The sequence below is a fragment of the Globicephala melas genome, chromosome 9 (genome assembly GCF_963455315.2).
Source record: "Globicephala melas chromosome 9, mGloMel1.2, whole genome shotgun sequence".
Classification (NCBI taxonomy): Eukaryota; Metazoa; Chordata; class Mammalia; order Artiodactyla; family Delphinidae; genus Globicephala; species Globicephala melas.
The window spans coordinates 74546321-74559016 of record NC_083322.1 but is presented as its reverse complement, the minus strand read 5'-3'; the positions used below and the strand labels follow the sequence as shown (position 1 = coordinate 74559016).

Here is a 12696-nt window from a genome sequence, read left to right as displayed (position 1 = left end):
CAAAAGTGAGAAGAGTGAGATTATTCACTACGAAATAGAAAGTTGATGATGAGAACAGCTGCCATTGTTTCTACTCAGGGAATCTAGGAGACAGTATGTCCAAAAAAAAATGATGATGAAATTTTCCAGCTTAACCAATGATCATTTTCAATCTTTTCCTTTTTTAAAGTAATGTGACCAATTCTCGAAAGTCCTTTAGGAAGGCACAAAAGAGATGGTAAATATTTGCCATTATCAAGGCAAATTATGCTACTGTTTAAGACATATAGTCAGCGTCTAAACATACATCAGTTTCTTCAGTGAAAATTATGCTACAGTTTGGGATTAGATTACAGGTAGAAAGTCATTTAATTAGATATCATCATGTTCCCCTAGAGATCCGTTTTCTGTTTAAGCATTAGCAAGTGAAAATATACACAGAGGCAATGACCCAGATCGTATGCGTCTGTTGTGGCCATAATTGCTCCAAAATTACCACTACAGGAAATGCAAGAATGAATTTTAATTCCTTTTTCACTTACCCTTCTTTCTATTTAGGTGGACATATTGGGCACTAGGGGAAAAATATAGGTCCTGCAGTTAAAAATGTGAAATATTGAAGTTTAATTGTATTTGCACATATGTATGTGTGAAAGAAGATTTGTGTATGTGTCCATAAGTGCATTTAATGGAATAAGATGTGTACTGTGCAATAAAATAGAAATAATTTTCCAGAAATATTGTATAGCAGTAAATTACCAAAGCAAGAAAAGACTACTTCAATATATTGTATATACTAGATTCTTACATATCTTCCAGATTTTATATTGGCTACCACTTGAAGGGTTGGCACAGTGTCTTAAGGCTACAGCCTTAACCTTACTTGTCACCTGTCTCCCTACACTTATTCAATCTTAACAACTCTTAACACTTGGGCAACTCCTGTTTATGATAAAAAAAAAGTCAAGGATGAGGATTTAAAGAGAACGAATTGTGAAAAGCAAGTCAGGCGCATGTAGAATGTAGCTAAGTCTTGTTTACCACTCTTCTGCAGTGTGAATTCTCTTTATCCAGTGGACTCTAAAATATTCCTAGTCCAGGGTCCTTATTTATCTCTACAGGTAGGTTGCATTCTCCCTTTTTAGAGTAGTCTTGGCTTTCCTTCCTAGAGCAGTATTTTTCATTGTTACCCTGTTTTGCTGAATTGAAAGCTTTTCTGTTTTTCATCTCCATGGTCCTGATTCCTATTTGAACACCTTATCATTGTCCTGGGCTCTAGCTGACACTGGCTTCTTGTGGGGAAGATAGGTATCTTTACTATAGTTTTTAAATATATAGATCATTCTCAAGTTGTAAATGGATTTTTAAATTATATTTGTTTATATAAATTATGTTTATTATATTACATTCACATGTGAATTATATATATATATTATAACAATTTTATTTATACATTAATTTTTGCAGAAACTATGTTAAAGGGCATGTGGATTCCAGGGTGATCCACAAAAACCTTATGATCTTATAATGTTTCTGAAGCACAGCACTGTAGCATGTAAGCTTAGTTTATGACTGTGTGAAAACACATTTAGAGTTTCTTTGTTTCATGGAATGCTAAATGTGTTTCGTGTTCCACCTCTATCCCTACCATTCCCTTCCCACACCAACCCTCCCAGGAGGAGGGATTTCTTCCCAGACCCTGAACTGTATCATACGGTAGGAATATGGAATATGCAACTTTAAGGCAGTGATGATGAGGGTTGGGGAAGGAGAAGGGACAAGAAACATGAACTTTAAGGAATACTCTTTTTTTTTTTACTCCTTGTCTTTTTCCTTGTTATTGCTAGTGCTGGGAAAGAAGAAAGCAATTGGCCCTTTTTTTTTTCTTTTCTTGGATCTCTTCCCTTTTTCTTCTCTTTTTTCTTTTATTTGTGTCTTTTAAAAAATTGAGATATAATTGACATATAACATTAGTTTCAGGTCTACAACATAATGATTCAATATATGGATATATTGTGAAATGTGATCACAATAAGTCTAGTTAACATGCATTTCCACACATAGTTACCCTTTTTTCCCCTCATGATGAAAACTTGTAAGATCTTCTCTCTAAGCAACTTTCAAATACACCATACAGTCTTATTATTAACTATAGTCACCATGCTGTACATTACATCCCCAAGACTTATGTTTTTATAACTGGAAGTTTGTACCTGTTAATCACTTTCACCCATTTCACCCACTCCCACTTCCCACCTCTGATCTCTGTATCTAGGAGTTTTTTTAGATTCCACATATAAGGAATCTCATATGGTATTTGTCTTTCTCTGTCTGACTTATTTCTTAGCATAATGCCCTCAAGGTCCATCCATGTTGCTACAAGTGACAGGAGTTCCTTCTTTTATGGATAAATAATATTCCATTGTATATATGCCACATTTTCCTTGTTCATTCATTTGTCGATGGACATTTAGGTTGCTTCCATATTTATGTCTTTATTTATTGCCTCTCTCCTTTTTTCTCCATTTTCCATCCTAACTGGGGAGAAGAGGGGCAGGAGTAAATGAGGTTGTCCCACAGAAGCAGCCAAGCAGAACTTTCTTTTTTTCTTTCCATCTCCCTTTTTCATTAAGGAATATAGATAATTAAGCCATTAGTGTGTTTGCACATCTGAGTCACCAAAAATTGCACACGCAAACAAATACATTAAATTGGAGCAGTTAATCACATGTATTCTTTTTATTATTTGTAACAGAAAAAATCTCTTTGTCTTTACAGCCAAAACCAATTCATGGTTTAGTCTTTCGAAAATTAATTTGGAACAGTTTTAATCATTTGCATTCAAAAATTTTTTTCTGAGCTCTTTTAGAATGTATCAATATTTCAGGATTCTCTGAAGCTTCACAGATCTGCCATTCTTTTCTTAAAGTTAAGAATTTATCTATAGTTTATATTTTAATGGAAAATGTCCTTTTGGAAGGTAAAAAATTACTTTAGCTTTAGCATTTCCACACATTTCAGAACATATATCCCTTGCCATCATCTTATTATTGTTAAATAACAACCCAAATTTCTAGAATTATATTTTGGATGGTTCAATTTTTAAATTATTATTATTATTAGACTTTATTTTTAAGAGCAGTTTTAGGCTCACAACAAAATTGAGTGGAAAGTACAGAGTTCCCATATACCCTCTGACCACTGCCCTCTGTCAGCATGCTTTATCCGCCCTGACTATCAACATCCCAAGCCAGGGAGATTTCGCAAGGCCCTGTAATTTTAATTCTGATCAGACAGTGACTAAATAGGGTGATTTTTAAAGAAAGGTTGGTTTCAGCTGAAGTATTGTTTTGGAGAGACATGTTTGAGAACTAGTGTGTTTGTCTGATTTTCCCCACTTTTCACTTAATTATTTCAATATTGTACTGGCATGGCTTAACTTAATGTTGTGTTTTCAGGCTTTTTAAACTTTGTGTATAAATTTTTGAGAAAGGTTTAATGAATTCATAATTCCATGTCAATACATATGTTTGGAAAGTAAAATTACAATGTAGAGTTGCTGCTTTTGACTTTCAAGGGTCATAGTTTCAGAATTAATAGCTTTATATATATTTATATAGATTTGTTTATATAGATTTGTTAATTATTTTAAGCATATTGTGTTTCACTTAGTGTGTATTTTTTAAACCTAGATTTTTGAGCCACCTACAGATTGAGGGCTATTTAGAAGTCATAATTTGAAAGTAAAATGCAATTAGAGAAAGATAATAATTGAATAAAGATTTTAAAAAGCATTAAGTAAGGTAAGAGAAGAATGTGAGTAGATTATGACCGTCACAAGAATCAAAATTCCAATAAGAAAAATAAGATAAAACAGTGAAATAATCAATTTTTTAAATTAATAATAAAAATGCAGTTTTATTTTCTTAAATATTTATTACGTTTAAAAAATAAACAGAACTAAAAGGAAAACAGAAGGTATTTCTTTATAATTATGCTTCTGTTCTATAGTTATTCTTAAATGTTGCTTCTAAAGCTATTTTCATTATCTACCATTTCAGCTATGAGAGCCCTTTTTCTTAAATCCCTGAATGATTCTCTACAAGATTCTATTATACAATCTATACTTATTTATTTCCTTGTACTTTTCCATTCCTTCTCCTCTCCCAGAGCAAATTTAATTGCTATTTTTTTTCTTTGTCTCTTTCCTTACCACCGCCACCATTATGACACACTCTTCCACTTTTTAAAAAATTATCTATACTTGGAACAATGTAACAACTTTCCTCCTTTCTTTTAAAATGGTTGTTGAAATACCCATTCCATGAAAGTCCTCTAATTAAGTTATTGTTGCAAATAATGAGTGCTTATAATTTTTGCCAACTAGTTATCTGATAAAAGTCTTATCTAGTGAAATCCTAATTCTTTATTACTGCCCACCTTTTTTCCACTTGTGTATTTGTGAGATAATGAGACAAGTCAGTGAAAAGCATTTTGGTATGCATTAAAGCACTCTGTAAAGGCTGACTTTTATTAATTTAAAACTATTTACTTTGTTTTATTAACTGCTCAATAATTGAATTCTTGATAAGCTTTTTTTAGCCAGCTTGCTATTCAGATCATCCTGTGATTGATCAACCCTTTCATTGGCTTTCCTCAATTTGAGACAAACATGTTTAGTTTGAGTGTAATATCAAACAAAAAAGTATACATATGTGATATAATAGTAATGATCAGTTTAATGATTTTTTTGTAATTTCTAAAACCCTGAGGTATAGTACTTTATTATCTGACATGTATAACACCATTACAGTCAGGATTTTTTAGAAAGTTGTTTTAATACTTGTTGTCTCAATCCCAAATTGACAGGTAAATAGAATAGATTGAACTTATATTCTCATTTATGTACGGTTACAACTGTTTGCAACAGGTAGGTGTAACCATAAAAGCAATATTTGTAATCTAGATTCTTTGAATTTTGCCCTGCTTTTGGTCCTGGAATATGTTAAATGGTTTATTTTTATAATATTGCATATCATTATTTTGACTTAGGAGATCCAAGAGTACAGAGTTTTAAGCAGTGAAAAAGAATGGAAAATAAGTACTATATATATTTTTAAGTCTTCTAACTTAGTAATACCAAATCAGTACCCTGAGAATTTTAGAGTATTTAATTAATTAGATGGAATGTTTAAGTGAAAAATGAAACAAAATATAGTTTACATAGAGTGAATCTAAAGAAAGTGAAGTTTCATGTTGTTACAGCTGTTTATTGCATTTTCAGCATTAAGTTCCTATTTAAAGGATGCCAAGGTAGTTAAATAAATTTAAACGATTATAATAAAATTCAAAGATACCTGTGATTATATTTTTAAAAAATGACAAAAAATGTGACTTGTTTCAGTTTGCCCAGTGATCTAGGACTAACTTATTAGATGAGATAAGAAATGGAACAATAAAAAGATGCAATTCATGTTGGAAAATAGTTTATTTAAAACTGATTATTTTAAAAAAAGGATATTGATTTAGAAAATGTTAATAATTTCTATCATATAATATATTGATAAATAGGACATTAATAACTTTCTAACTGTTGAGCAAATTGGAATAATTATAAGAGGTATATTTTAGTTAAATATTAAAAAAAAGATTATTTGTAAATATTTCAAAACATTTAAGCTAGTCTTTCTAGATACTGCAGAAGGTAAATGCCATAAATCTTGACACGGAACATTTATTTTGTTAATCAGATTTTATGACTTTATAAGTAAAGCATTTGAGGAAAAACAAAATTGCTGATAGTTATAAAAGCATTTTGAAAAATGAAGAAATGGTAATTTTAAACTCAAAAGTAGCAAACTTTAAAGAATTGGCTATTGGAATTCTACGTGTACAATTAGAAATTTATAATGCTTATGTTTTTATTTTAAAAGTTGTTTAAACTTTTTAAAGAAATTTAGAAAAAATCATTTTGAGAAGCTCCATTATTTTTAGATTCTAAAATGCTGTTTGAGGAACAAATTTTCTTTTCCCAATATAGATGATAAAACATTAGAACCAAAAATAAGCATTTCCTTCTGACCAAACTTAGCATTGCATGAATTTTAACTGACATTTTTGATATTGACCTTTTACTCATGGAAGACAAAATAATATATTAGAAAATATTGGGTGACACAAAGAAAAAGGACATATTGACCAGAGAGCTAAAATACAATTGACACATGTGAACATAAGGCTTAAAGAGGAAGACAGTAGTCTTAAGAATTCTGGCCAACTTTAGAAGCAAACAAAAAATCTTAGTTTATTTCTAGATAAAATAAAGTAATTTTCTCTACAGAGAAGCAAGATAGTTCAAATTATTTGTTTTATGAGGCAAAAACGGTTGTTTGTAAATGACTGTGTTCTACATTTTTTTTTTTTTTTTTTACTAAGGATGCCTTATATAATTCTGGCTGTAGTTAAGGAACTTATTATTTATTGTTATTTATTATTGAGCTTTACCCTTCCCCCAACCTTTTAAGGAGCATTTGTTGTACAATGCGCACGGAGGAAGAAATAAGCTTTTATAGATAGTTTTTTAGTAGATGTTGCTTACCAGTTTTTGGACTCTGGTCATGAGGATCTTTAATCATGGAGGATTCACCTGATCCAGCAGCAGTGTTGGCAGTTCTCAAAGAGATTTTTTTTTATACTTGAGATTAATAAAGATGAAAAGTTATTGCAAGTAATTGAATTTACCTCAATAAGGGGCATTGTGTCATTTACTATATACACAAGTTAAAGACTTGCCTGTTCTTACTTAAGGAATCTGGTAATATTTCCTAACCAGTGTGTCCGTAAATAAATTGTTCTTGTCCAGACTGTGTTTTTTCTTTGTGACCCAGGCTGCTCTTTTCTTACCTGGAAATTCTGCTTCTGGCTTCAGGATTAATATTACTAAATCTTAGTAATTCATGTTCTTGCTCAGAGTGCAGCCCCTTAACTGCCAGGACCTTATTCTGTGTTTCTATGGCAGCTTTACTTCACTCTAATCTGCCTTGCAAATTACTGGCCCAGGCTGTGGACTGTTACAGTGCTGTTCTTTCTAACCCAGGACACACTTCGTGCTCAATATTTTGTGTTATACAGATGTGACTTCTGTTGATAAAGAATGCTAATAAAGTACCCAAATAATTTATCTGTGTACTTGTCAATGGCTGCCCATTGCAATCAGAACAAAGTCTGAGCTCTGTACTATGGCATAGGTGGCCCTGGTGATGTCTTACCTACCACTGTGACCTCATTTGAAGACCACTCTCATCTTTCCTTTTAACCCTTCAACGTTCTAAGCCATTTCTGCCGTAGGGTCTTTGTACTAGGAATTGGGGATATTTGAGCTGAGATTTGAATTATTAATAAGTGCCAGCTTGAACTCTCTTCCTCCACATTGTTGTGTAGCCAGTGCTTTTTCATCATTCAGATCTCAGTTCAAATATCCTTTCCTCAAAGAGGTCTTCCCAGACCACCCATCTAAAGTAGACTTTCTCCCCACTACCCTGCTTACTCTTTCCCATTATTCTTTTCTTCTTTGCATTTTCCACTATCTAAAATTCCCTTGTTTACTTAATTCCCATACTACAATGTAAGTTCTGTGAGGGCAGTGTCTTTGTCTGTCTGGTTGGCCATTGTATCCCCAGAGTCTAAAACAATGTCTAGCACGTAATAGGTGCTCAAGAAATAGTTGAATGCATGAATAAGTGAATAAATGATAAATTTATAATATAGACTGAACAATTTGCTTCTTTTTTCCTTATTTTATTGAAAAACAGTGCAACAACATGATAGTAAACTGGGTAGAGGAATATTCACTTATAATCCCGGTACTTAAACAATTACCATTTTACAGTTTTTTTTCCATACGTATATGTATTTTTCATAGTTACGCTCTAATTAATTTTTTTTTACATACTGTGCTTTTGTTGAGTTAACACTGTCAAACATTTTCCCAAGTTCTTCTAGTAAGTCCCATTATTTTAATGGCTACATAACACCACATTGAGTTTATATTCCAGCATTTACTTAACCATTTCCTTAATATGCTAAATAATTTGTTTCTAACTTTTTGCTATTATGGATAACACTGCAATGAATAGCTTAATGAATATAGAAAACATTGGTCTTCCATTGAATAGAATGAATTGTAAACATCAAACTGGGTAATATGAAATTGTTCAGGTATTTTATGACATTTAAAATATATCTTATAAATTGTAAAGGAATATGTATGACTTTCTTCTGGGGTCTACTCTAAAATACTTTTCATAATTAATGTCAAAATTGTATGATACAGATTAATTTTTTTTAATGTCAGCTTATTTTATTGATTTTGCAAATGAATTTGCAAGTGTCTTAGGTCATAACCAGGTTCCTTTCTTTTTTTTTTGTTTTTTTGGATTCACCTTGATTGTCTTTTTTTTTTTTCCAGATTCCTTTAGACTTATGAATCAGTCTGAGTACAGAGTTGTGTAAATTCTGTGAATAATAAATTGCTCCTTTATTTAAATTGTCACTTTTAGTAAGTAGGGCAGCTGTGAAAAAATAGAAGCTAAAGCTAGGATAAAGAGTTTCATGAGTGACATAATGGAATAGATATTTGGGATTATAAAGTTACATATGAGAGAAATCACAACTTTTCATGATCAGTTTTAATGATATTTGCAATTTGTTTCACCTTTTTTTTTTTTTTTCTCCCTCAAAGCCGGAAGAAATTTTGTAGGGAGAAATGATTTGAGTGGCTTTGAGAACCAATTTGGAAATGTCTATTAAATGTATTCTTTAACTCTCCTCATATCTGTACATGGAGAGAATATTACGTATTTATAGAGGTTGTACAAATAAAATATTCTCTGAGAAGTTTCTCTTTGGATCTTTTTTGAACTTTTCAAATTATTTGAAGTCAAATGTAAGTACTGTTTTTTTATAGGTATAGAACAATCATGACACATTTTGCATAAAATTTTAAGTTCTGGGCTTTTAAGCAGATTCTATTTTCTTATGCATTTATATTCCCTTAAAACATCTCCTTTATGGTCTTTTTAAAGAAAGAATAACTTTCTCTTCTTATTCTCTGGATAATATAATAAAAGAACTATAGATTTAAAAATAAAAAGTCTTTCTGATGTTAATAAGCATTTTACTAAACCTACATTTAGAGGTAGCTACTACACTTTTCTAAAACAAAAATCCTTTGCTTTTCTTTGCCATCTAAAAATTCTTTTTATTTTGGCCATGCAACCCGTCATGTAGGATCTTAGTTTCCCGACCAGGGGTTGAACCTGCACCCCCTGCACTGAAAGTGCAGAGTTTTAACCACTCGACCACCAGGGAAGTCCCTAAAAATTCTTTTATGCTATACATTATTTTTTCATTTTATCAAGTCAAGTAACACATTCCCAGCTTACCTTTCTCATTCCTTCTTTATGGTCTTTCAGCTTTATTTATTTTAATAATTTCACCTCATAACTGGAGATTCGTTCAGTTTATCAAACAAATGTTTATTAGGCACGTACTTAATGCAATCTACTTTCCTAGGAACTAGGTATACAGCAGTAATCAGATAAAAATCCCTGGCCTCATGGAACTTACATCTGGTAGACAAGATAAATAATTGTAGGTTAGAAAGTAATGAAGTGCTAAGAAGAAAAAGAAACAAAGTAGGGAAGAGGGCATATGAAATATGGGAAATATTGAAACTTGATGGGATGATCAGGGAAGACTTCACTGAGAAGGTTTTGAGAAAAGACCTGAAGGAAGTAAGGAGGTGAGCCACGTAGCTATGTGGGGAAGAGCATATTCTTACTAGAGAATAGTAAGACCAATAAGAAGTTGTGTGTAGGGGGATTGGGTCACAGAATTATATAGGGGAAGAAGTTGGAGAAATAATAGGGAGCAAGATAACATAACAGATGTTTGCTATGTAATTATCTTTCTTTATCCTGTAATTTTCCTGAGAATTATATTTCTTTTCTTTCTAGCTCTGTGCAGAATTACATGTTTTTCTTTCTATGAATTTACTTTAATAAGCAGTTTAAAAGTTTTGTGGTTTTTACCATTTTTGAGTGATAACATACATAAATGAATTAAAGATTTTTGCTTGTGGAAAACATATCTTGTTTTTCCACATGCCAGTTAATTTCATGATTAAAAAAAATTAATGTTATTTTTTCTTGGGTTGCAGATCTTTACCATTATCCCAGTGAATGTGATTAGCAATCCAATTGCCTATTGCTATTTTATATAATATTCTTGTCATTTTCTAGTTTTTCCTGCAAAATTCTAAATTTTCACATTGCAGCCATTTTAATTTTCATTGACATCTTTTAAAAAATAAACCCAATTAAAAAAATAAATTAACCTTGAGAGTTATGACTTACTTAGGTTTTCTTAGAGATTTATTTGCTCTTGCTCTGTGTTCAGCCAAGTAATTTATTTGCTTTCTATGAAAATGGCCAGGAATCTAAGCAAGTAAGTTAAATGTAATGGAAAAATCTCTATCAGAGAATATTTAACTCAAATTGACTTTAATGAATTGAAGAGTTAGAATTTATAGTATGTTATACTGTTTAGATCCCCCATACAAGAGTTGTTTTAACTCTTTCTGAACTTCAGTTTCCTTGTCTGTAAATGGGAGTCAAATTGCCTGCTTCAGAGGTGCACCAACACATTATTCTAAGAATATAATTGAATAATATATGTGAACACTCTCAAGAAAACTATTTAGTGCCAATCAATGTAGTAGATTGTTTTCTATTCTGTTAGGCTACTTATGCTTATCTTTTAAAATTTTGTTAAATTTTAGTAATCATTGGCTTTGTTATGTCTGGATAATTTCAACAGTTTATAACGATTTTGCACTAATGATCCCATTAATAGATCTTTTGTGAAACTGCTTCTACAGCGTAAATGGACAATTCTTGGTTGTCACCAACAGTGACATGCTGATTTTACTCTCAGTTGCAGTGGCCTCTGGCATTTACCTCAGTTAGATTTTACTTGCCCTTACTTTGATTTTGTTTTTTTTAAATTAATTTTTGTTGGAGTATAGTTGCTTTACAATGTTGTGTCACTTGCCCTCACATTGAAGACAACTATTAGCAATGGGGAATGGGCTTGTTTGGAACTTCTTAGTCTCATTAAACGTCTATTAGGGAAGCAGAAGTAGCAATGTCATACTACCTCACCAACGTGCTTTGGTCTGTCTAGGAAATAAAAATTTCATTTAGAGTGTATTCAGTCAAAAGATGTGGATGGACCTAGAGTCTGTCGTACAGAGTGAAGTAAGTCAGAGAAAAACAAATATTGTATATTAATGCATATATGTGGAATCTAGAAAAATGGTACAGATGAACCTATTTGCAAGGCAGGAATAGAGACACAGATGTAGAGAATGGACGTGTGGACGTGCGGTGGGGGAGAGGGTATGGGATGAACTGGGGGATTGAGATTGACATATACACACTGCCATGTGTAAAAAAGATAGCTACTGGGAACCTGATGTATAGTGCAGGGAGCTCCGCTCAGTGCTCTGTTTTGACCTAGGTGGGTGGGATGGGGGGTGTGTGGTGGGGGGGAGGTACAAGAGAGAAGGAATATATGTATACATAGAGCTGATTCACTTTGTTGTACAGCAGAAACTAACACAACATTGTAAAGCAACTATACCCCAATTAAAAAAAAAAAGTTTATGAAGCGCTAGCTAATTGGGAAATTAATTAACCAGCGCATTGGCCTACCAGCGCAGGGCAATATGAAGCTTTGAGGACCTTTGGAGGTGCATATTGCTGCTGGGTATGGAGTACCCAGGGCATCCATAATAACTTTCATTTTCAGTTTTCAAAATTTGAAAGAATCAGAATAGAGCAGTGGTTCTAAACTTTGCTGCACATTGGTCATGTGGGAAGTTTTAAAAATCCCAGTGCCCAGGTCATACCTCATACTATTTAAATCAGAATGTCTAGGGTGAGAGCCAGGCATTCGTAGTACTTAAAGATGCACAGCAAAGTGGGCGCCCACAGGAATATATGGTTCTGGCCGCCAGTGTTTTGCCTGTTCACATGTTGTAGCACCATTCAGGAGACCTTGAAATGAAAAATATTTGAAAATAGTGGGTAATGTCCCTCACACAGATTTGTGTTCTACATTTTAAAAGAGTATATACTGTTTTACATAGTCTTATGGTGTTTTGAACTTTCACTTTCATTACTGGTCCATGGTAGACATATTCATGTTATTTTTTCCCATCTGTTATGGATATTTCCTTGACAACTTTAAATAAACCATGGCTTTGTGATTTGAGACACAATACAATGTCTACAAGTATTAACTCGTTAGGAGTTTCATTCCTTTGTTTCGATTCCAAATGACCATTTTCAGAATAAAGGACCAATAGCCAATTTGTTTTTCCAAATCCATTTTTATTTTTCTCCAGTTTAGTAATGAACGGTTACAAATTAGCCTAAATTTATGGAATTAGTATGAGTCTGAAGGAATAGACTGTTTAATTATGTCACAGCCACATTAATATTTACTAATATACAAGATGATTGGTGTGTGAAACAAAAACTATACCTGTAGCATTACTAATCATGATATAAGTGCATAAGCATTTTTCCAGTATCATGGTTTATTAAGGCAGTCTCAGTGTAATCTAATAAAAAAATTGTGCAAGGGGAATTC

At 32.3% G+C, this 12696-nt stretch overlaps 1 protein-coding gene across 1 annotated transcript in view; it reads left to right on the top strand.

The window, feature by feature from the left end:
• Positions 1-12696, top strand: part of HYCC1 (hyccin PI4KA lipid kinase complex subunit 1) — an 81221-nt gene that overhangs the window by 61900 nt on the left and 6625 nt on the right. The gene's annotated exons all lie outside the window — the stretch shown is intronic.